General features: G+C 37.7%; 1 long non-coding RNA gene and 1 pseudogene across 2 annotated transcripts; one reads left to right on the forward strand and one right to left on the reverse strand.

Annotated features, from left to right (window-relative positions):
* LOC113052356 (uveal autoantigen with coiled-coil domains and ankyrin repeats protein-like) overlaps positions 1-26,893 on the reverse strand; it is a 53,590-nt pseudogene that overhangs the window by 11,143 nt on the left and 15,554 nt on the right.
* LOC113052357 (uncharacterized) lies at positions 14,216-17,738 on the forward strand. Of its 2 annotated transcripts, XR_003277023.1 has the most exons (5): positions 14,216-14,425; positions 14,518-14,671; positions 15,553-15,746; positions 16,301-16,474; positions 17,674-17,738. It is a non-coding gene; the product is annotated as an uncharacterized LOC113052357 (long non-coding RNA). The 2 variants fall into 2 exon arrangements; XR_003277024.1 differs by lacking the exons at positions 14,216-14,425; positions 14,518-14,671 and adding an exon at positions 15,334-15,369.

Consider the following 26,893-nt stretch of genomic DNA (forward strand, 5'->3'; position numbering starts at 1 on the left):
GCCACATCAACTAAAAGCTAGGACTGTGAAACTGCAATGAAAGATTACATTATATGCTGCTTTTTTGTTTTCAATTTAAAAATGTTGATTCCCTTCTTTAATCTGACCTCTTGTGCTTTCTTTCTCACTTACATCACTGACTGTCCAGTACATTAGATTGCAGACTTCTATCTGTTCGTATGTGACAAACAATAACCGATGCAAATAATAACATGCAGTCAACCATAAAACTGTGCGTCCAATCAAACACAACAATCTCTGGACATATTTAAAAGTAATTTGGTCCAATGTTTGTTCTATGTTTTGGGCCACTGAATCACATTGCCATTTTTGCTCATGCATTACAAAATTTTCCAATTGCGTTCATGTTAATAATTGTATACATTGTTGAGCCAATGCAATTTAAAGTACAATTTAGCTCCTTTCAATTTATGATTTAAAGCACTGCTCTATTGCTCTTTAGACACTGTAGACGTGAGAGAGAGAGAAACAGGAAGCAACAAAAACCTTTCGTGGCACTGTCCAGGTAACTCTTGACAAGAGAGACGAGCTCCTGCTTTTTGCCTAGCCGTGCATAGTGATAACTGTCATGGCCAGAACCATCCACCGCAGTGACATCAGCGCCATGTTTCAACAAAACGTCCACAGCATCCTTACAAGCAAATTCGCAGCCATAAATCAATGCTGTTCTGGGTGAACAAAGAAGTACACAAACACATAGCTTCAATATGACTGACAAAGACATATTACATTTAAAAATGCACCTGTAAACGATTAGAACAAGAACAATACATTTTATATCCCTCTATTCGGCTTATTTTCATGTTAAACTGTTCAACATGAACTATATAAACTGTTATTTATATGTTAAACTGCTTGCACTACAAACCATTGTTTATGATGATGAATTAAAATATTAAGATTAAAAAAAAAAAAAAAAATGTAAAAATACCAATACTAATTTTCAAGCAGCTAAAATAACAGGAAGCATCTGACACCGGAAGCCTTGCACATTCAAGTAAAAAACGGCAGTGTCGTCTCTTACAGTAAATTCTAAAGAGATTCAATAAAAGAAAGTTCAACAGATTAATAAAAACAAGAAAAAAGAAAGAAAAATCAAGAAACGAGCCAATGAAAATCAATTACTGAAAAATATGAATGTGATATTTACTTATTCTGTTTGTCTCTGACTGTGATGTCACTTCCTCGTTCTAACAGCAGCTGACAGATGTGTGGATGACACATCTGAGTGGCAAGGATCAATGGGGTCCGACCATCCTATAAACACACAAATGTAAAAGCGCACATTCGCATCAACTCAAACAGAAAAGACATTAAAAAATATAATCTGAGAGAACATTTAAAGATAAAGTATATCTGAGGGGGAATGTAAATACCATATTTTTCGGACTATAAGTCGCACCTGAGTATAAGTCACATCAGTCCAAAAATAGGTCATGATGAGGAAAAAAAACATAAGTCGCACTGGACTATAAGTCACATTTATTTAGAACCAAGAACCAAGAGAAAACATTACCGTCTCCAGCCACAAGAGGGCGCTCTGTCTTCAGTGTAGACTACAGGAGCACTGAGCAGCACAGAGCGCCCTCTCGTGGCTGGAGACGGTAATGTTTTCTCGGTTCATTTCTCTTAGTTCATTTCTCTTGGTTCATGTCAAATTAATTTTAATAAATAAGTCGCACCTGACTATAAGTCGCAGGACCAGCCAAACTATAAAAAAAGTGATTTATAGTCCGGAAAATACAGTACTAAACATTTGTCCAGGTAAAAGAAATGGAACAACATTAAGTAATCAGGATATTAAACATCCCACAAAACATAACTCACAAAGTCACTGGCATTAACCAATGCCCCGCTGTCACAGAGCAGCTTCACGCTGGAGGAGCAGCCAGCCATAGCTGAAAAGACAAACAATAATAATATTCCTTAACATTTCCCCCAAGCATGCAAATTAGATTCAGTAGACTCATCTGACATCACACTCAATAAATAAAGAAATAAATGAAAAACCTCCACTGGGCACCGAACAAGAGCAAGAGCTTTAAATCTTACATGAAAGCCATCTGAGGGAAGGAAAATAAGCCTATGAACTACATCTCATTGATTACAACTGCTGCTGCCGCAAAGAATCACATTCAAGCATTCATCTTTCATTCCCATCCCCTTCCATCTCTGCTTCACCACTTGTTGTAGGAAAGAAGTTAAAAGAAATAATGAAAGAGCAAAGAAAATTGGAGAGAGCATGAAACCCCCAAGCTAGGTGGAAGAGAGAGGGGACTACAGGGTTAATTTCCAACAAAACCTCAAAATGTACAAAGCTTTTTACTTACCAGCATCATGCAAGGCGGTTCTTCCCTGCAGGTCCACATTTCCCACTGGGCAATTGTGCTGAAAGACAAAACCCTCGTCACACTCACAGTCACGCCATACAGAAACACTTCATGGCTATTAAGCTTTAAAAGGCCAGCGGATGGGTTTAAACTTTTAAAAACATCCATGATGACCGACCGCTCCTCAACAGAAGAACACAAAAACCAAGAAAGGATCAGAGTGACGTGTGTGTGAGAGACACTAGTTTGAATCTTTCAAATGACTCTGAACCCGAGAAGTGAAACCAGGTCAAGCAAAGGAGTGTTGCTAAGATACTGGCCTCCGTGGTCTTCAGTCCCACCACCCCCTGTGCCCTCTTTTCTAAAATCTCTTTTACTCTCGTCATATTCCACTATCTGTCCTACTTTCTCAACTTCTTTTTTGCAACCTCTTACAAAACAAATCCTCTGACTTCAGTCACTATAAAAACCTTTTATACTCTAGCAACAGCCTCCAAAACCAGTAGCGATGTCACACGGTCCTGCTGGCTAACTGTGTCCTGGGTAACTCTATCTGATGGGCTCTAAGAGCCGGTTTCAGATTGCACATGATGATGGCATAGAAATATTGCCTGCAGGTTACAGTATGGGCAGCCTGTCAACACTGCACACACCCGTGAAAATACTCTCATCCACCGAGTCAATGTTGTTTGGAGAAGCAGGACAGAGTCTTGACACTGGCAGAGCATTATGGTGGATTATGCTTTATACTAGCTGTCAGTGATTTCAAAGGCAAGCATTAAACAAACTTTAAAACTCATTTATACGTAATTAGTCAAGTCAGATTTTTCTAATTTTGCTCCCTGTGGTACAAAGTAATTAACACAAACAAGTCACTGTGACAAAGATGCTTTTCTCAGAGTCACCGAGCAAGTGATAGGAATCATTTCCCATCTTAATTATCTCGAGCACCATCACTCACAATGACACAGCGACAGAGTTTTACCCTCTTGCAAAATGTGTTTGTGGATTAATTGATTGAAATTAAGCAGCGCATCTGTAAACAAGCTGTGCGCGATTTGCCTTCAAACACCATCATTTTCTCATAATCAGGATGTCAGGTTCAGTATTACGCAACTGAGTTCAGGTCTTCGCTTTGTTAGTTGCACTTTGTTTTTGAGCCTGCAGGCTGGAGTGAGCTTACCAAGAGCAATAAAGGTTTACAAAAAATAAAAAATAACATTTTGGGGCCCTTCCTTTAACACACAGATGGCAGAACTGGAAGTAGAACTGGGTATCACCCTATAACATAGTACACAAATCAGAAAACATACTGTTCAATACTTAATTTAAACTGTATTTTTTTTTAAAACAATCAAAAATTATTTATTGAATCTTTAAAAAAAAAAATTATTTAGAATATCCTTTTCAAGAATCCTGAAAAACAAAATGCATTACAGTTCCCACAATAAAATATTAAGCAGCATAACTACTTTCAGCTGTGGTAAGAAATGTTTCTTAAGAACCAATTCTTTGCAATCACTGTGAATAATTACATTAAAAAAAAAAAAATTATATAACATTTTAAAAGTAGTACTATATTTTAGTGCATTTTTGATCAAATAAATACATTTGGTGAACATACAGTAAGAGACTTCAAAAACATTCAAAATCTTACTGACTCTTAATTGTACATCATGATCAAACACAATGCTATATAACAATATAACTGGTTTGCAAATTGTATCAAACAAGAGAAGAACTGACCCAATACAGTGAGAAAACCTGGACAAACTGACACAAGTATTGGCACGTGAATGTATTGGCATAGCCCTACAATGAAGGCTTTAAATAATCCTTTCTGAAGTTCATACCACAGACCTCAGAAAGCCTCCCATCTACACTTCAAAAATACGATTCAATACTTTCCTTCACTTCAAAAAGAGGATACAATAGAGCAGAACTTGTCTGGCTTTATAAAATACATTTCTATCCTTTCCTTACAACTGTGTTGACTGTGAAAAGTGGCTTTACCTGCAGTAGTTTCTGCACACACTGTGACTGGGCATTTCTGGCTGCCAGGTGCAAGGCGTTTTTTCCTACAAGAACAATAGTAATCAATAATCAATAGGATATCAATAGTAATCAATAGGAGCCATTAAATAACAAAAGTGTTTTAGATGAACCCATCTTAACCAGTATGCTTTTAAAGACCAATGTCAACCGTAATAGTCGTAAAAAATATAAAAAAAAAAAAAAAAAAAATGCACCACATTTATTCCCATTTCACATAAAACAGTTCTTCTATACTTACCAGTTTATAGTGTTCCCTTTATGGCTTTCAAATATTTGCCAGAATAACCTCACTCTCTGGTGAAGAATGTGTGGCTATGTCATTTACATTTTCAGAGATATTTCACCCTAGAATACTACAAATTTCTAACCATTAGCCAAGCTTCAGGTCAAAGGCCTGTCTACATTTTTGGCTTCTTCACCATCAACACGGTCTAAAATTATATTTTCCAAACACGGAAATGGTACAGTTAGGTTCCTCACCTGTGGCATCCGTGGCTGTGATATCCACACCATGATTAAGAAAGAGACTCAGGCAGTCGAGATGTCCTCTGGTGGCAGCAAGATGGAACCTGAAGAGAAAGAGAGAGAGAGAAAGGAATACAAATGGGTGAAAGGGTTAAAGTTATGGCGAGTCCATCATCCACCATCATCAGCATTCTAGAGGAAGAAAGGACTACCATTAAGAGAAGCTCAACTTTTTCTCTCAAATGCATTCCGCAATCAAAACTCCTCACTTTACATTAGATTAGCATTATTTTAATTTCTCATATATCTCATATAAACATACGTCCGTTATCAAAATGATGGCCAAGATAAATGTCCATATTTAATTAATTCACATTCACTTCTTACTTTATGTGCAAGATGCAAGAGCACTTTGAGCTAGTTGTTAAAGAGGTGAGAATGTCCTCTGAGACAAGTTGTAAAAGTCACACGTGCAGATTTTCACCTGTGTTTGGAAAGTATTATTTTAGGCCGTGTTGATGGTGAGAAGCCAAACATCTAGACAGGCCTTTGACCTGAAGCTTGACATGTGAAACTGTGGATAACTCCACACACTGTCCCAAACAACCACCCATGGAGCGATGGATGGGTGGCCATTTGTTATTGTTAGAATCAGGACAGAGAATTTATCATACGTGTTATCAATATAGTTCCAGCAACATGTCGATATACTGTACATCACAATCTCACTGCTTTTGCAGGTTCCACCAAATATGATTTCATAATTAAAAATGACAATGCAATAACATTTTATTAGGTATATGGAATGAAGGTGACTTATAATGGTAAGTGTCCCTCATCAGAAGAGACTGAAGAGCTCAGATGGCCATGAAGACCCAGACATGTCATTCTAGCTTGGCTACATCTCCTTGGCAGACTCACATATCTGTGGCTTCAAGATGCATTATGTATTTATAGATGAGGGAATCTGAATTCAAAACAAGACTATTGCATGCTGTACTAGTCTGTCACCAGAGTTTCTGTAGTTCAGCAAAAGCCATTTCAATGTATCTGAATATCTGTGGAATGCATTAGGAATTTCACTTTACTGAACGCAAGACTTTTAAAGACTTCTTACTTAAAAGCCTCTTATAGTAGAAAAATATTAAGTAACTCAAAAAGTCTTTGTGTAATCAGTGTCCAAAACATTCTTTCGAACACATCAGTCAACGGTGAACAAACTGAGAACCTTTACTAGTCATAAATATTTCTTTATTTCAATTACAAACCCAATTACAAAAAAGTTGGGTAACTGTACAAATTGATTAAAAAAAGGAATGGAATGATTTACAAATCACAATAGAAAATCATATCAAATGTTGAAAGTGAGACATTTTGAAATGTCATGCCAAATATTGGCTCATTTTGGATTTCATGAGAGCTACAAATTCCAAAAAAGTTGGGACAGGTAGCAATAAAAGGCCGGAAAAGTTAAATGTACATATAAGGAACAGCTGGAGGACCAATTTGCAACTTATTAGGTCAACTGGCAACATGATTGGGTATAAAAAGAGCCTCTCAGAGTGGCAGTGTCTCTCAGAAGTCAAGATGGGCAGAGGATCACCAATTCCCCCAATGCTGTAGCGAAAAATAGTGGATTAATCTCAGACAGGAGTTTCTCAAAGGAAAAATTGTAAAGAGTTTGATGTTATCATCATCTACAGTGCATATTATCATCCAAACATTCAGAGAATCTGAAACTATCTCTGTGCTTAAGGGTCAAGGCCGGGAAACCATACTGGATGCCCGTGATCTTCGTTACTGCATCACATACAGAAATGCTACTATAATGGAAATCACAACGTGGGCTCAGAAATACTTCCAGAAAATATTGTCGGTGAACACAATCCACCGAGCCATTCGCCGTTGCCGGCTAAAACTCTATAGGTGGACTGTGGTAAACTGGAAAACTGTTCTGTGGTCAGACGAATCAAAATTTGAAGTTATTTCTGGAAAACTGGGACGCCATGTTATCCGGACTAAAGAGGATAAAGGACAACCCAAGTTGTTATCAGCGCTCAGTTCAGAAGTCTGCATCTCTGATGGTATGGGGTTGCATGAGTGCGTGTGGCATGGGCAGCTTACACATCTGGAAAGGCACCATCAATGCTGAAAGGTATATCCAAGTTCAAGAACAACATATGCTCCCATCCAGACGTCGTCTCTTTCAGGGAAGATCTTAGATTTTCCAACATGACAATGCCAGACCACATACTGCATCAATTACAACATCATGGCTGTGTAGATGGATCAGGGTACTGAACTGGCCAGCCTGCAGACCAGATCTTTCACCCATAGAAAACATTTGGTGCATCATACAGAGGAAGATACGATGAAGATGACCTAAAACAGTTGAGCAACTAGAAGCCTGTATTAGACAAGAATGGGACAACATTCCTATTCCTAAACTTGAGCCACTCGTCCCCTCAGTCCCCAGTCGTTTGCAGACTGTTATAAAAAGAAGAGGGGATACCTCACATTGGTAAACATGGCCTTGTCCCAAGTTTTTGAGATGTGTTCATGCCATGAAATTTAAAATCAACTTATTTTCCCTTAAAATGAAATATTTTCTCAGTTTAAACATTTGATATGTCACCTATGTTGTATTCTGAATAAAATATTACAATTTGAAACTTCCACATCATTGCATTCTGTTTTTATTCACAATTTGAACAGTGTCCCAACTTCTCTGGAATCGGGTTTGTACAAAAAAAATATTTTTTAACCGTTTTCATACTTGCAATTTTATTTAAACAACGCCCTATTATGTTTCAGTTCCTAAACAAAGTTACAGGCCAACTTATTCACTAACCAAAACCATTTTTACTCTCACTTGGAACTTGCCAAGTGTTAATTGCAAACAGTGTACAAATCTATTTTCAAAACTGGATGTGTTACAGAAACAAAATGTTGTTACTGCCACAGCAGGAAGGCTTAGTCCATTTCCTGTGAGCTAACCAGCTATTAGCAAGCTCCATCAAGCAGGTGTATTTCATTCCATACTGTTACTAAAAGAATTTGCTCCTTTCCATCTGCCCACAAGGCAAAAATGCTGTCCTAACGCAGGTTACCAATTTACACACCAGAACTACTGGGTTACACCTTACAAGCCCTGTGGTCTGCCCTCCCTGTTAGCTATTCTGACCGGTGAGGGAAATAACAGGCTGGAGAAGCTATATATGAACAGATGATTTCCTAAGTCAACATTTTACCTGTGTATTTCACTCAACAATGCACAAAAAGGCTGCATATCCCCATATTCAGGTCATCTGGCAACCATAATGGTGCACTGACATCCACAAGCATGTTTCATATAACAGGCTGGTGTTTATTAATTGAGCTCTGTTACACTATAACGCCGACCCGGCGACTGTGACGGTGACCGATGCTCTTGATTTAGTCCTGAGAAATTCTAGCACCCTATTACAAGTCAAGCTCTTCTCCTACCAACAGTACAAGAAGAATCTCACACTATTACAAAATACCCAAAGGGGAAGCTGATGGCTTTAAATGAGGGAATGAAAAAAAGCTGTGGTTAAATCAAGCTGTGTCTATGCCCTACATTGACTCTTGTCGAGGCAGTAAAACATCAGAAACAGATGGGAGGCCAACTAGGCTTTCTAAAACAGAAAAGACACGGTTGATCCACCAGGGAAAGTCTACTGTGTGGCAGTGTAATAATGTGGAACATCAGTGATAGCAAATTATGGGGTTCAATAATTCACCCTGGACCTCAAAAATACTTTTCCTGCATTTATCTCAAAATAAAAAGGCATAATCTAAAGCTCCATGTACTTGGAGCTTTCAGAAGAAGATTGAGTAAGCAGTTAACATGATGGTTTAGGAAGGCGGGGTCTAGCACCTAAATTAAATAGTCTGTGTACATAAGCATAGATTTACTCACTGAAGACTAGGGATGGGTATCGTTAAGGTTTTAACGGTATTACTACTCTTACCGATACTGCTTAACGGTCCGGTACTTTAACGGTATTCTTATCGGTACTTTGTGTTGGGTTACTTCGTGTTGGGTTACTTTGTGTTGTGTTAGGCAGTCTAAAACTTTGCATTTCTCCATCTGCACATAATTCACTTTCGAAAGATGCTTTGACGGATTGCTTGTGTTTCCGCCCTTACATGCAAAAATTTTGTTGCACTTATGACGACGAGCATTGTCTGCATCAACTCTAGTGAAGTATAACCACACTTTGGAACGTTTTGCTCTCTCCGCCATCGTCACTCTTTGTATTAAGCAGGAGTTTTCGTACTGTAAGGGGCCGTTCACATATCGCATCTAAAAACGTGTGGAAAGCGCTAGGCGCGCCACTTTCAGATTTTTTTCCCCCAAAGCCTTCAGGCACTTGCGCTCCTGAGGAGGCTGTCGTTGCTAAGCAACCATGACCTGCTCTCTCCATGAAGACATGGAAATTTCAGCAATGGATAAGCTGCCCCTTTATCTTGGCTGAGCTTTCAACGTTGTTATGGAAAAGGTGAGGAAGCTACATAACCTGCGGTGCGCTTGCGGCATTCTGAAAAGTTGAGATGTTTTTAACTCGATGTGGTGCGGACGCGCCTGGAGAAAATGAGCTCGTCGCACTGCGTGCGCACCGCGACCGCATCGCTTCCATTATGAGCGCGCATACCGCGCGCCTACATTTGAAATAACAAACTTGAGTGCGCAAAAGACGCGATATGTGAACGGCCCCTTATGCGTCTTAATATGATGGCACATTAGAAATGTTTGGTGAGGTAAAATGTGCACGATAACATTATTAAGAAAAAATACATAGTGCATTTTTTCCCCTCCAGTACCTAAAGCAGAACCGATACTGTCAGATCTTACTGATACTACGGTCTTTCATAATTTAGCCCCGGGGCCATTTTAATACCGGGTTTAAGTACCCATCCCTACTGAAGACCCACTTCCGGCCCAGGAGACCCCGACTGTTCTGGACTCATCTGGTCTGTGCCGAGTGAAGCTCTAACTACAACATGTTTTCTAATCTTAACTCAAACTCTTGGGCACACACAAAATGCTTCAGTACAGATTGGACCAAAACATGAACCTATCAGTGAAACTTTAAAGACCAACACATGAACAACCACATAAATACATGCATAAATAAATAGGACTCTCTAATTAAAGAAAATGGCTAATGAAGTGACAATCAGTCTGATGCATGATAAAGCTATGCACTATATTGAAAGCATGAGTTTAATATCATGATACAGCAGAAATCCCAAGACATTAATAAAATGTATTATTTTTTTCCTATAATGACAAATTTTGAACACTATTGATGCCTATAATACAGTAATACAAGACATATGCAGATGTAAAAAGTGTTAAAGTATTTGTGGAACTATGCGAGATGTATTATGAGAAATCTCACAGTTTGTACAAAATGACATATTTAGGCTGGTTTCAGGGTTAATCCCATCAAGATGGCCCACATTTCTTAAGGACGTGTTCCTAAGTTAAATGTTAGACCACACGCAAAGAGATGAGAATGCAGGGTTCTGGAAACAAGTTTTGCAATCTTGGACTGTTTAACTTCACATGCTTGCTTAAACACATAAACAAAAGATATATCTGGATAAACTAGTTGACCTTACTAATAGCCTAATCAGTTATCAGATGACTAGTCAACCATGGTGACCCATCCCTAGTGACAGTGATACTGTACTTACGCAGAGCGCCCCTCTACGTCAAGTTTGGTGGGAATTATGTTTTTCTTGCCAAGCACTGTTGCAATCTTGTCCACATCCTTCTTCTCCACTGCCTTCATCAGCTTGTCGTCATACTTATTCCAGTCTGTGTTCTAAAAGTCAGAGAGAGAGAGATATCAGAACACTCATAACATCAGCATGTACACAAAAAACAGCAGTGTCATGTTTAATAAAACTGCTGAGGTGACGCCTATTATTCATGACTCCCTTAATGATCAGGGTGGTGATCACAAGTGTAATTAGCTGAATGAAGGAATGTTAACTCCAGTACACCACGTATTCAAAGATTCAAAAGAACAACAAGAAATGAAAGGCTTGGAGTATTCACAAAACAAAAAGTATGAGAGCTTTTCTTACATAAATTGAGGGGGTGGGGGGTCACTACAAAGGAAAAAAAAGGGTTTTCTATGTAACTGATGGAAATGGAAATGTTTTTATGATGTTGAATGTCAATAAACATGTAATTAAAATAAAATAATAAATGAATGAAAAGGCTTGTAGTCACCCAGGACACTAAATAACTTAAGAACCAAAAGTAACACCTGAGGAAATAGATACTTTAGAGTAGTATTAATACACATTAATCAAAATATAAAAAAAAAAAAAACCTTTTACATCAACAAAAGATGCTTTAAGCCTGGCATGATCATAAAAGTTCACAAAAGCTTTTCAAAAGACTTCTAAGCTCCAAAAGATCTCAGGCAACAGTTCAAGCTCCAGGAGAATTCTGCTGCATTCCTGAGTTCTGTTATTTTCCCACACCGGACCAGTGCCAAACAAACACATACACTCAATTATATAATCGGTCACTATCCCTCCAGCCTTTGCATAAATAAGAGAGAGAAAAAAAACCTCAATGTTTAACACAGCAAAGTTTAAGGGAAAAGTACTACTGGAGAATCTCTTGATACCTACAAAGTACATGGAAGTGCATTTGAGCCATCGACTCATCTTGGTGGTCCTTTGTGGCTGTGGTCTAAAGTAAAAAAAAATATGAAAAGGTTCTGTCTGACCAAATGAACACTCAGCCAGTGAGTGTTTGTGTTCTTCAGATGAATCCCCCTCTCCAGCAGGCAGCCTGCACCTCACAGGGGGACCAGAACCCTTGGCAGAGTCCGCGAACTTCTCTCCAGCCCACAGTCTCTCCACGGGACTTCATTACGGCACAAGAAACGGTGAAAACACTCAGAGGGTGAGCCACTGTAGCACAGGTACCAGCCCCGCTACAGCAGCTCCTCCTCTTCTCCTCTCTGTCAGACCGCCCTAATATCCATACGGACTCTCTATCCTGCTTTCTGTTCTCTTCTCCTCTGTTTCTGTCTGTATCTGCTTTGCTCCTCTATGCCAAATGGCAAGGTTGTTCAACCTCTGGCGGTAATTATGCAAGCTCTTCCAGGTCTAAAATATCTCTGCAAGCAGCACACAGACAAGCTCAGAGTGGTTACCTCTTTATTTTTGAACCTCAGGCCTTCGTCCAATGACTGATTGTGGTAGAACTGCTAATAATAAACCATCCAAGCATATCTAGTCCATGAGTAACGTTTACGGTGACACCCATGAGCAACAAGGCCAGCCAAATGAAAGAAACCTCAGTGCTGGAGGCACATATTGTATTCCCTCTGCAACCACAGCCTCATATAAAGCTACAACCATTAATCTCTAGGAGATTAAAGTCTCTGGTCCAGACCAGGTCATCATCTGGCGGTCTGAGGAGATGCTTCCAGCCTCATGCACACCGGGGGGTCTGAGCTGACGAATGAAGCAAACGGTAGGAGGATTAGGTGTCGGCTTTTTACATTCAACTGTCTGGCATATGGAGCCTGAAACCCTGTTTACAAATCGCCCCATGCCATCTCTGTATCTGCAAGACAAACACTACGCAAAATATCTATTTCCAAAAGCAAGACGTCAGCTTTTAAATTAGTAGGTGAGAGACTTGAAAGTGGATCCAAAGGCTGCAGGGACGCATTAGATTTTCACACCAGCGCCATAGGGGGAGTTCAGTTACCCCTTAATATGCCCTTCTAGCCCCACCAATACAGCAGAATACATGTGAGAATACACACACATATAGCATGCCATATGTGGGGTGCTGGGCAGGGTATTGACTCCCAAAAACTGCTTGGTCCTATAGAAACAATGAAACCGAAATGGATTCATAAAGGGTCTAGTACCTTAAATAAGCACAACGGTGAGGTGTGGACTATTTCTGTTTTGTTTTGTCTTTTGCAGAGGACACTGGGTGAATAGGCCAAATAGCTCACAACTGTAATTCAGTACGAGACAAAGTACGAGACAAAAGAAAATGTTCACTGTGTGTCTGTTTGTTTGTGCACATGTGATCAATATTGTGTTAATGAAGATTTATAGTTCAAGCCTTGGAATTAGTTATGTAGACAAAGAGATTCCTTTGCAAAACTGAGGAGCCAAAAGAAGGTGGCCAACACATGAGAACCTCTTCAATACTGATTTTAATGTCATCACACATAAAATTCAAATTCAAAGAAAAGGGGGTCAAATTTAAAGATATACTTTAAGGGTACAGAACAGTCATTTCATAATCTTCATATTTCCATTTGTGTAGTTTCATAGTTTCAATGAACTTACTATTGTTGTAAAATAAAAAAATACAAAAAATAATAATAATAATAATAATAAGTAAAGAATGAATAGGTGTGGCCAATATTTTGACTGGTTTGTTTACACTATTATACACACACTTACTCAAACACAAGATGGTTCTATGTGGACAACCCTTTCAAATGAATGGGTTTGCCTATCCTAGTAATTCAAGACAATTATGTAGCACTACACAAACAAGGCAGCAAGCATCAGACCAACAGCAGCAATGAGTAGTTTAAGCCATTTTAAGGGGGGGGGGGGTGAAATGCTCGTTTTCACTCAATATCCTGTTAATCTTGAGTACCTATACACTGTCAGAAAAAAAGGTACTGTGGAGGTACAATTTTGTTCCTAGGGGAACAAAAAATATAATGGTACCTTTAAAGGTACACAGTAGGTCCTTATGGGTACAATTATGGTCCCAAAATGAGTTATAAAGGTACAACTTTTGAGATACAGATGTGAAAGGTACATTTTTGTACCTTGGAATTACTTTATATATATATATATATATATATATATATATATATATATATATATATATATATATATATATATATTTTAAGTTTAGCCTCAATTAGAGTAGGCCTACTATGTGTTTTTCTTTTTTTGTTTTTTTTTTGTTTATTACTTTAATGTGCCTCAACTCATGATAGCATCAATACATATTACATTTCTTTAAATGTAAAAAATACATTTTCAAACAGTGTACTTGTCCCCTACCTGTAAAATGAGATAGATATAAGATATAATAATAATAAAAAAATAAAGCTAATTAAATTATTAAATTAAATATTTTGAATAACTGTTAAGGTTTTTTTTGTTGTTATTGTTGTTGTTGTAATATTATAGTAGTCAGAAAAGCTTTTTTTATTAAATGTATTTTTATTAATTTAAAACTTTTAAATTTTGACCTTTGAATTATTACATTTTTAAGACGCTGAATGACATTTGGAATAAGGACAATGCGGAATGGCAAGATTTAATTATACTCAAGTAATTATATTCAAAACGTGCTCATGCAGACGTTACCGTTGATGTCGCTTTAAGAAAATTTCCCTCGCTTGGCTTGAGTCGTTCAGTTTAGGCGATTGATGCGGACGTGCTCTGACAGAACCTCGCACGGTTTTCAACGCGGAGTCTGTTTTGGAGTTAATATTTCTCAGGTAAATGCGGAATAATGTTATATAATCTTATTTATACACGTGGGACGCCATGTTCGGTTAATTTTGTTGAACTTGATGTTCCCCTGCTCTAGCCTGCTAAAAATGCTTGCGTCAGACTGGCTGGTGTAAGTTAACGTTCGTTGGCCTGCAGGATGGAGCTGACTAGAATGTCTACAGCTAAATTAATAAAGGAGTTAATACAATTTGGTATCGAAGTCACTGAAGAGGAGAGGAAAAAGTTTGAAGGTGAGTAACGTTATGCTGTTACATTTTTTAAAATTTTGAAGTGTGTACTTCAGGATTTTCCCGGAGATATCCGTGATCTTTTTTTTTATCCGCCTCTCATACCTTGTTGCTTAAATAATTATAACTATGGCCACTACGGAATATATTTGCAATATTACCATTTGTACGGTAGCTACTTAGTGATTGACGTTTTACATTTTGAGGCAAATTTTCCCGCCTTTGCGAGTATGACAACATTTTGTAATGGGCAGCAGGAGAGTTGCCCAACGCACTCCTTATCACACAGATATTTTGTGTGTACTTAAGTGATTAATTAAGTAAAAGGACAGCATCTGAGCGAATATTTATTCGTTACAAACATGACAGTAACGTTAATTTAAGATGTTTGTAAGCGGGGGAGGTGTCTCTCTCACTTTTAAAATGTTTGTTTCCGTAACGTGTGTTCACGGAGAGTCTTTTTATTCATATCCCAAATGAGGGAACGTGAACATCATGGATTAAGCGCTGAACACTCTAATGCAGGGATCTCCAACCCTGCTCCTGGAGAGCTACCGTCCTGCAGACTTCAGTTCCAGCCCTGCTCCAACACACCTGTCTGTAATTATCAAGTAGCCCTGAACACCTTGATTAGCTGCTTCAGGTGTGTTTGATTGGGGTTGGAGCTGAAATCTGCAGGACAGTAGCTCTCCAGGAGCAGGGTTGGAGACTAATGCATTGTGTTTTTACTCATACTTAATATATAGAATATCAATATATTTTATCCAGCAGTGTATTTGATTTCTTATCCAATTAATGTTAATAGGAAAAGCTTCAAAAACACTGGTTTAGTACATGCTTCAGTTTGATGGGTAATTAAATGATACTTCTTTTTTATGTTATAGACAATGATGTGGATGGAGAGACTGTTGACATCGGACTGACTGAGTCAATGATTTCATTCCTCTTTGAGGGATCATTTAAAAAAACAAGCAAAATTTCATCGAAATGATGAAAGATTGATGAAGGAGATGAAGGAGACAGTGACATTAACTCTTGAACCTGTGCCTGTAGAAAGCCAGTCAAGAGCTGGAGCAAGGTAATTGTGCTGTTTAATAATATTTAATTTGTTTCAGAGAGCTATTCTTAAAGCAAATCTTAAAAGTAGCTAGGTTATTTCCCATGCATGCTTCTACATTTTGCTTTGCTGTACTTTTACTAGTGCTTAGTTTATTAATTTCTTGGATCTGCAACAATGTATTAGAGGTGCTCTAAAATTTCTGCCATTTTCTTCGTCAAAAATATCAACAGAAAATACAACTTGAGCAGATAAGATAACAGAAGCTTTGACATGGAGAGTGTATAGTCTCAGCCCAGTGTGCCCAGCATTTTTGGTGCATCACTATTTATGTTTACTATATAATTATTTATTGGGTTACCACAGTGTATGAATTGACAACTAAGATGATCAAGTAATGGGTATGGCACATATTTTAAATAAAACTTGATAAAATTCTGAAGTTAGTGTTTTTGTTTGTTAATGTAATTATTTGTCTTTTCAGTATTGAAACCATTACTTTACCGTATTTGTGCTATTTTATGTATACCTGCAACTCTGCAATGTCTAAATATTACTTTCTCTTTTGCCAATAGTAATATCAGCCCATCAACAGCTTTCCCTGCATTTTTTTGAAGTTCCGAAGTAAATTTGAGCGGACACCTTTGGCTGAAGTTGAAGAAGTGAAAAGACTTAAACAGAAGTTTGGTCATTCAAAAAAGTCTCTGCAACCTGAAGAAAGCAGTTGCAAAGAAATTACAAGGCCTTTGGTGAGAGCATATTTTTATAATATTAATATTTCTACACTTGTTACCCGTGTATTGTTCTCAAATTAAAGGGTTAGTTCAACGAAAAATGAAAATTATGTCATTAATGACTCACCCTCATGTCGTTCCAAACCCGTGAGACCTCCGTTCATCTTCAGAACACAGTTTAAGATATTTTAGATTTAGTCCGAGAGCTCTCAGTCCCTCCATTGAAGCTGTGTGTACGGTCTACTGTCCATGTCCAGAAAGGTAAGAAAAACATCATCAAAGTAGTCCATGTGACATCAGAGGGTCAGTTAGAATATTTTGAAGCATCGAAAATACATTTTGGTCCAACAATAGCAAAAACTACGACTTTATTCAGGATTCTCTGTTCTTTCGGGTCCGTTGTGAGTGCGACTGACTGCTGTGACCGTTGATGTTATGACGCTGCTGACATGTTTTCTTTGTTACTGGGTGCACCAGAAAACAAGTCAATAGCGTCGTGAACGCGCTCACAACGGACCCGGAAGAGAAGACAATGCTGAATAAAGTCGTAATTTTTGTTATTTTTGGACCAAAATGTATTTTCGATGCTTCAAATAATTCTACCTTACCCTCTGATGTCACATGGACTACTTTGATGATGGTTTTCTTACCTTTCTGGACATGGACAGTAGACCGTACACACAGCTTCAATGGAGGGACTGAGAGCTCTCGGAGTAAATCTAAAATATCTTAAACTGTGTTCCGAAGATAAAAGGAGGTCTTACTGGTTTGGAACGACATGAGGGTGAGTTATTAATGACATAATTTTCATTTTTCGTTGAACTAACCCTTTAAGTGACAAGATGCAAAAATTTTCATTATTCTCCGTCCCAAAATTAGAAATAACTAGGAATGCACCAAAATAAAAGTTCTTGGCCAAAACAGAAAATTCTAGATGCACAGAAATTTCCTGTCAGCGTGTTATTTCATTGGAGCGATACACAAGTGGAATACATTTTTATGGAGCAAAATATTGAGTGGAGCATCACACTGTTCGGTGACAGCAGCTAGACAGAGAGTGAAACCTGTGTACATGTTCAGCTCATATTTTTGGCCATTTTCTCTTTTGGCCAAAAAATGAAAATGGCATTTTTGGCCAATAATTTTCAGCACAGAAATTTCGGTGCATCTCTAGAAATAAAATTCTATCTGTTTTGTTTTTGTCTATGCACAAGGAGATTAATGCTGTTGGAGAGGATGCTACATCAATAGAGGGACATGTGAAAGTCCTGCAGGACAAATATAGAAGGACAGAGACTCATATTGTTGAAGATCGAATGAGGAGGACCTTTGCCTGGAGGTGGCAGGAGATTACTATTGGTATGACTGTTGAAGATGTCGTCAACAAATATCCATTCTTGAAGAGTCCATCAGGGGTTAGTGTGCAAATTATAATTATGAAATTACAAAATCTCATTAACATGTAACACACTAAAACTGTATACAATTCTCTGATTTACTTATGCTTGTCTTTCAATTAACTGCAGCTTTACCAAGAAATTGGTTTCCTGTATAAATGTGTTCAACTGAGCCGCCATTTTCGAGAACATTTTGGACACATAACATCAAGCATGCTACGGCGTGCTCAAGGGAAATCCCCTCTAGCAAAGCTGCACAAAGAAGCTAGAGAAGAATCTCTCTGTGAAGACCATCTTGGTAATTGACTCCTAAACTCTATTTAGCACTTTATTAAGCCTATTAAATTCTTGCCTTTTGATAGATTTTTACATATTTGTTTGTGTATCACATTTTATGTTCCAGGAATTGATTTTAAAGCAGCACTTCTCATGTTGCCAGCCTTGTTCAGAGAGAAACTTGAACATTTCATTGTGCTTGGAGAGGTGCGTATATAGTTTTAAATTTCTCTGCAATCCTTAAACTGTATTTTGGCAAAATGCAAATGAGTGAATATTAATTATCTTAGTCTTTATGCATGTCAATTTTTCTCTCCATCAGTTAAGTCAACTGCTGAGAAAATTTGACTGATACAGAATCTGTTTTGTGCTTTGTCATTTAGAGTGAACCATCCTCACCATATCCTACTGTTCAAGTACAGGAGACCACTGACTGGAAAACTGTGTTTACAAGAAGAGTCACTGCAGTCATCAAAGTTGATGGGATCGAAATCTGCCAGGCAAATCTTTGCGTTCTTTATGGTGTTTAAGATTTGAAGGAAAACATCAATATTTTAAACGGGTTGCCAGCACGTGTAGAAATTTTGTTAACATTTCATCCACTTTAAGTAATCGACATCAACACAGACAATGTTGGGAATTGTCTTCTGTTAATATGTTGGGGGAATATGAGAGAGTTGCTGGATGTTGTGTGAGCACACTTTTCGATCTTTGCCTGTGGCTCAACAGCATTCAGTGAAAGCAAATAAGAAGTACAGCCATGTCAATTTTGAAGGCAAACAACTTCAACGAGTAACAGAAGTAGTGCTTAATGATGTCAAATACTGTGTTAAAGATGTTTACTGTGGGTCATCTGCATGCAGAAGCTGTTCCACTGTTTTTTCAGATTGAGTACATTGTTAACATAGACACAGACTGGTTATTGTGTGGCAAGCTTTTTATTCCGGTTTCTTTTTGTCGTCATTTTTATTCATACTGTGTGAAATGTGAGAATGAATGGACTGTCCTCTTGCCAGGTGAAGAGGTTGATTACCAGGCATTAGACACGTACCACGTTGATGACAAGTTATTTATTAGCACAAGATACACTTGCTGAAGACAAACTGCTGCAAACGTCAAAATGTGCAGTACTTGATGTAGCCTGTGTAATAAGGCTGTTTTACTTGTTTGATGAGTTTTTCTGAATTTTTTATTGAATAGCTAGTTTTTTCTTGACATGCTTGCTGTTGTGAGATGTAATGAAATCTTTTTAAAAGAACATTTCTAAATAAAATTGTCTATTTGTTAGCCAAGGTATTTATTTATTTATGCATGCACACAGACACCAAAATAATCAAAATGGTTAGACCGTATCCTGAGGATGCTTTTAATAAGGTATACTTTTTTTTTTGCCTTCTTTGCAAAATTGTTCCTTGGGGTACAAAATTGCCCCTTAAATGGTACAAAGATGGAAGGTACAATTTTGTACCTCTGACTAGAGGTACAAAATTGTACCCTTCAGGGTACCACCCCAGCGACGGCCACTTGTACCTTAAAAGGTACAGTTTTGTACCTTTCTTTCTGAGAGTGTAGAGTAGTACTGCATCCTTCATAACTCCAAAAAGTCTTTAGTTTTATTATATTTATAAGAGAAAGATAGTCTGTACCGTTTTTTCCCGGAAAAACATGACCGGCTGGAGGCGTGACATGTGGGCGGAGCTAAAGAATCACGAGCGCGAGTAGGCTTTTGCGTTGAGAGCATGTGGAAGCTGTGACACAGATCCAGAGGCTGAAATTTAACAAGAGCAGCATCAGCAACGATGTCTCTATGTGGTATGTATTGAAACTGTATATATTTGCTTAGCGGTTTTGGAAAATGAATAAATTCCACTTTATGTTGTCTTTTTATTTTATTTTTTTAAGGTGTATATGTGGAAAGTGCAGTTTGATGACAACATTGCATGTTGTTTACTTGATGTTAGGGGTGTGCCGGTTTCAGAATTGGTGAAGACGGTTATGATGCATGTCAATTGTGACGGTTCATAACATAACCGTCGGGGGGGGGGGGGGGGGGGGGGGGGGGGGGTTAAGAAAGGTTTTCTACAAAGCAAAATTTAATGAAGTGGTAAATATCATGTCTGACTATTTACAAAACTTCATTAAGTGGTAAAAACCATGTCTTCCGATATATTGCGCATCTTATGATCTTATCTAAAAAATGAAAATAATTTTTGATAAAAAATGTTTGTAAAAAAATATTTTAATGACACTGTTTTGGCGGTTATAGAGTTCTAATGACGGTGTTCAACTATAACCGCCGTTCTCACGGATATATACTAACCGTCACAGCCCTACTTGATGTGCTTACGCGCTGATAGCTAAGTTAATAACACAGAGATATTTGAAGCATTTTACTCCCCGCATGCGGTTCCAACACACGATCGTGACCCTTTTTCGTCGGGACTGCATTATCCTTAAGAAATAAACGATATGCCAATCCGGCGTCAAACGCCCTTGTTTGTAAAACAAACATCTTCGAAATGCTGAGAACACACAAAAACACTTGCACAACTCCGTTGATGCTCTTTAAAAATAAACTCCATCCACTGGTCCCTTAATGTTGTTTTTTTTTTTTGGTAATCTGTGCAGGGTTGTCTTGCCCTGGCAACCAAAAACACACTTCTTTTGTGACATTTCGCTCTCTCAATCTGATCAGTGAATGTCTCTGCTCTGCTCTACGGGAGCGCATGCTCTTCCGGCAGAAGTGCCCTAAGGACCCATATAAGGAAATTCCGCTCCATCTAACGTCACACAGACCCGTACTCGAAAAAAACTTTCCCAAACTTGTGACAAACCGGAAGAGGTATTTTTGGAACAAAAATACTCCTTCAAACGTACAACTTAATTTTTTAAACTTTGTCCATGTTTAGCATGGGAATCCAACTCTTTAACAGTGTAAAAAACTCAGTATGAAATAGCATTTTACCCCCCCCCCCCTTTAAGATGATTTTAATTAAAATGGCATAAAAACTAAAATACAACCACCAGTAATATGATTAAACAGGTTATCACTTTTGACCAAATTTATTAAATTGATGTGGTGTGTTCTGTGTGAGGTGACAATGGCACGCACAAACTTTGGTGTCAATGTCAAAGCTTTGCAGAGATACAGCCTCAGAATCGTTTTGACATCATGCCTCAAATTTGCTGCGGTGCTCAACCAATTTTTTTTGTCTATGGCCATGAAATACATAATTTTGTCAGCACATTCTGAAGATGATCTGACTTGAATTTGATGAAAATCAGACCTATGGTCTAGGAGGAGTTCAAAAAAGTAGTTTCTTTCTTTTTTTTTTTTTTTTTACAGAAAAGAAAAAAAATGGCAGACAGAAAGTTCGGCCAACTATTGCAAAATTATTATCCATGTTCTCAGCAAGATCCCAAAAATATTTTGAGACCATATTCATTACAATAGGCTCATTCAAATATGATTATCATTTTTGGATATTTAATTTTTAATAGTTAATGACTTCATATGAATGATTTATCACTTTTGACCAACAGGTTACCAAACTGATGTGATGTTTTCTGTGTGAGGTGACAATGGCACAAAGTTTTCTGCAGCCTCTGACACAGTTTGGCATCATTCCAGCAAATTTGTTGATGTGTTAAACCATAACACGAAATCCATAACTTTTGGGCAGTATGGTCTGAAGATGATCCAAGCCAATTTTGGTGAAAATTTCTTTTTCTAAACTTTATGGTTCAAAAGCATAAGGATAAGCATATATGCAACTTAGAGCTGTTGGTGGCGCTAAAGGATTGGAGTTAGAGATCCCAAAATTGCTATGGTTAATGTGAGACTGTCCTCTATCTGTGTGCCAAATTTCATGACTTCCATCAAACAGGTCTATGGGCTGCCATAGACTCCCAGAGCAGGTGGAGGAGGAAGAATAATAATAAGAAGAATGTCAACGTATACAATAGGTGCCATTGCACCTTCAGTACTTGGCCCCAATAATGCCTTCTGCTGTAGATCTCAAATCAAATAACTCCTCAGATGCCATGGCAGGTTTAATGTCAGCAACACTGAAAGTGATTAAATGATAGTTCGCCCCAATTCTGTCATAATTCTGTCGCCTTTATATCATTCTAAACCTCTATGACTTTGGATGACAAAGGATGGTATTTTGATTAATGGCAAAATATGTCTTGACTTTCATTATATAAACAAGACACCGCTTTCCCTAATATTTTATAAAAGTCATGCAGGTTTGGAGTGACATGAGTTAGAAAAGGACAGAATTTTTATTGTTGGAATAATACATCAAGCACTTAGTATTAGAGTACAGTAGTATTCATTACATCTGCATAGATTAGAGCACTCATTTTCTTTCCCATTAAAAAAATTAAATAAAAATAAAATCATGATCAATGCATTTATTGATTCAAATTAAAACTCAAAAGTCTCAACCTCTAGGAACAGTAGACGTGTGTATGAATATGTCATGCACAAAACAAAATTAATTTGCATTCAAGAGGCGGGTACAAACAGGTTGGTTTGCGGTTTGTTTATAAAAGTTGAGTAATAGGGAGTGTTGTTTTCTAGTGCAGATTTAACGTGTCCATGAAATCTACACAAAAACACACTCTATGGCATGTTTTCAACACAAACAGGTTAATAGGACCAAAAGGGTATGAAGTGATAAGCTCTCTGGTTGAACAATCTATCTAGGATGAATCTTGGCTGCCAGGCAGTCTGGGTGACTGGGTGTTATAATTCATGTCAACACCTTGTAAAAATGAAACCCTATCCCCCATCCCAAATCACACACACATATACACCCACAAAGTCTTGCCTGGCAACAGCAAGCGTACATGGCCATAAATCAAGACACTTGTATATAGATACTTGTGTCCAGATGTACAAAGATAACACATGAGTGTAAGAGAGCAAAACCAGGCAGTTATTATGGGTGCGACAGAGAGCAATCAAGTATGTGTCTCGATGCCAGAAAAAATCCCACACAAGAGTAACCATGTCAGTGCTTTAACTACTAACCTGCAAAAGCCCAAGGCCATATGTTGACAGCTACAAATAATTAATGGCATAAGCTGAAATCTGCACAACAGTTCACTCAATCGATTCATCATCACTGATCCCTGTAAGCACACCTGCAGCTAAAAATCAGGCCATCGCATACATCTGTTTTGGTCATTTTTCCACTCTTCTGTCTCACACAGAAAATCTCTCGTCCCATCAGGCCAGTGACATGTCATCCACACATCAACAGATCTGATTTAGTGCTGCACTAACCACAGATAGATGAGCTGCTCTTGAATCAGCCCCCTCAAAGTAGAGCAGTAATGCTGGATTTAGACCGTTCTGGAGGCAATCGTAACCCTCTCAAGCGACTGTAGAGGGTGTGATTGCTGAAGGTGGGAAGAGAGGGAAAGAACAGGATTCTTTGAGTTCAGCCTACCCCATCACTAGTTCCACATCAAAAACATCTCACAGTCAGATATCATGAGCCTGAAGAGAATACTGGGGTTACATCCCCTTTTTGTAAAAATAAATAAATAAGACACACACACACACAAAATAAACAACATAAGTAGTAAAATCATCTCTGGTCACATTTTTTGAATGTGATACAAATTTTTTATTAATTTTAATTTAAACTTTTAAATAAAGCTAAAATTAAAGTAAATATAGCTTCAAAACATACAAGCAAATTTAAAGCAATGGGGGGAGGATTCAAAGTAAAAAACAAAAAGCACTTTCAGTATCTGAGAGCGCTTTAAGTATTCAAAACGTTTACAGAAAATCATAGGGTTTTTGTTTGTTTTTCCCTCAGCATTATTGCTGTTTGATTATTACTGATAAAATCATAGACACTGGCAGCTTGGCTGTATTCACACTAATGCACAGATCTATTTTGCCACATCAAATTGTTCGGCCTGCTCTGAAAACACAACTGACTGGGTTTACATCAATTTCGTATTATAAAAGTATTCGGTGATTCAAGTGTATTTAACCGTAGCCACAAGCTTCAGGACAAACAAACACAAAGCACATGTGAAAGTCTGTCAGTACGTGAGTTTTGTGCATACGTACTGCATTCCAAACGGCAGAAATTAAAGCATATCTAAAGTTAAAGACTGAAATAAAGTCGGGTTGAAATTCACTGGCTACGTTTACATTCACCCAAATAATCCATTTGTAATCGAATTGACGTCTCAATCGGAATGAAAATCGTTCATCCTTACTAGAGAGGTAAAGAAAGAGGTGTTTTAAGCATTGATTGTAATATTAAAATCCAAAAAGCAATAAGTTGTCTCAAAAACTTTAGCATTGCATTCTTTCACTGTCTCTTTGTAGGAGAAACCAGAGACAGTTTATAAGAGACAAGCCACTTCCTCAATCCTCAATACAACTATATAAGGAAAACCCGTAATGGCAAAGATGGCGCTTGTGTGCACATGTCCCACCCCTCCCGCTGGAAAGCCAATCATCTGCTTTTAACAGTCAAGCCGGGAAACATTTAAGCCTATCGTCTGGTTCCACTGACGTACGCACACAGTTGAGGAACCTTTGCACATGCGTAGTAAAGGTATAACAAGTGGGGAAAAAGGCATTTTAAACCTTATTTTGGGGCAAAGTCATACAACTTTTTCAGCGATTTGTATCATATTTTACTGCTGTTTCTGCTGTTTTTAAGTCCCAGTGACCAGTGAAAGTGCAGTTCTGACTCTCTGCCCATTCATTTAGATAGGAGCTGGTCTTGTTATTCTGAAATAGCTGCCCGGAGGCGTTGCCAAGATGGCGGCCGAGTGGCACGACTTGCCTGAATGGACTTCGGAGAAACAGATTTTGCTAAAACAAAGCCGGGCCAGACTGGAACATAGACACACGGTTGGGTCTTGTCCAGCTGTTTGATCAAAACCTGACCTTTGACTTAGAGGTCAGAACACTTCCCTGCTTTTTTCCTCCACTTCCGACAGCTGGGGAAAGCGCAAGATCAGATTTCTGCTGACCTGTCCAGTGTCATCCTCACGTTTTATCCTTCTTCAGACCCCCACTGCAGAATTCTTGGCAAATATCAAAACCAGCATGGGACAATCTAGTGATATCAATGACCCCATTAAGCAACTTAATATATTTGTGTTACCTAATTCAATATTTAATAATATTCGAGTTGGTCAAGGGCTTGTTCTCATTACTCTGCAAACACTCTGAGAATATAATCAGAAAAGAGAGGACTGAAACATTAAAATCTCATCAGCATGCCCATGCCTGTGTTTGGGTAACATGCAAGCTCTTAGCAAGAGTTCAAGGCAAATATGATTTCATTCATTAAAAAGCAAGCTCACTGATAATCATCACTATATATTGTAACATGTAACAAAATAACAGTGGACGTGGAGATAAGATTTTGTTTAATGTTTTTGAAAGAAGTCTTCTGCTCAAAAAGGCTTAATTTATTTGATCAGAAATACAGTAACAACAGTATTGTGAAATATTATTACCATTTAATAATATAACGGCTTCCTATTTTAATATGTTTTAAAATGTAATTTATTTCTGTGATGGTAAAGCTGAATTTTCAGCATCCAGTTCTCCAGTCTTCAGTGTCACATGATCCTTCATAAATCATTCTTATATGCTGATTTGGTGCTCAAGAAACTTTTTGTATTATCTTCAAAGTTGAAAACAAATATGCTGCTTAATAATTAATAGAAAGTTCACAAGAACAGCATTTATTTGAAATTTAACTATTTTATATTTCACTACAAACATCTTTATGGTTAAATTATGTTTTGATCATTTAAGTGGCAGAAATACACTGAAACCCCTAATAAGTTGACTGAACTAAATTGATTGAGTAAACTCGTTGCCTCAATTTAATTGAGTAATGGAGTCTCCCAAAACGTACATATTTAAGTTTATTTAACTTGACGGTTTTGTAGATTGTACTTAAATCACTCAGTTCACCAAACTTGATGCTTATTTAATGTACTTAAACAATTATGTTCACTTAACTCGGTACTAATTTCAAGTGTACTTATATATTTAAGTTAACTCAACATGTAAATTGAACTGAAAATGATGTTCTTATTTTTGACAGCACACTGAAGTAAAACAAATAACATCATATTTAAACTTTGACCTTTTGACAAAATGTCACAATATTTATGAAAATACAGTAAACCCTATACTGCACTGTAAAAAAAAAAAAAAACTGAGGAGACAATGTTTTTATGACGTCTTTTTTAAAATGTTTTTTTATGTCTTCTGTACGTCCGATATAGACGTTCACAGATCCTCCTTACAAGGTTCTGTGACTTTATTTCTGTTAGACATCTAGAGAAGCTCTTATTGAGAATTAACATTAATTAGTTTAAATGTGCATACTTGATTCATTTGAAATCACCATTGTGGTGGAAAGTGTTTGGTTTGGTTGGGATCTTGGTCCAGATACTTATTGTGTTAGCTTGTCTCTTGCTACTGTAACAGTGTATTTTAAAACGCAGTTTTTTTGGCAAAGAAAGACGAAGTTTAAAAGAGCTCAGGTGTTATCAGCTCTTTGTTGGTGTTAGCTTGTCTCTTGCTGCTGTAACTTGTGTGTTGTAAAACACCTGTTACTGTGGCAAAGAGAGTTGAGGTCTAACATACACATATCTTGCTTGTAATGGTGAACAATTATAGTAAAATAAAATGTATTGCTGCAGCTATGGATATACTTTTATGGATATAAACTTTGTAGATAAAATAATGTAC

The sequence above is a fragment of the Carassius auratus genome, chromosome 32, assembly GCF_003368295.1.
Source record: "Carassius auratus strain Wakin chromosome 32, ASM336829v1, whole genome shotgun sequence".
Classification (NCBI taxonomy): Eukaryota; Metazoa; Chordata; class Actinopteri; order Cypriniformes; family Cyprinidae; genus Carassius; species Carassius auratus.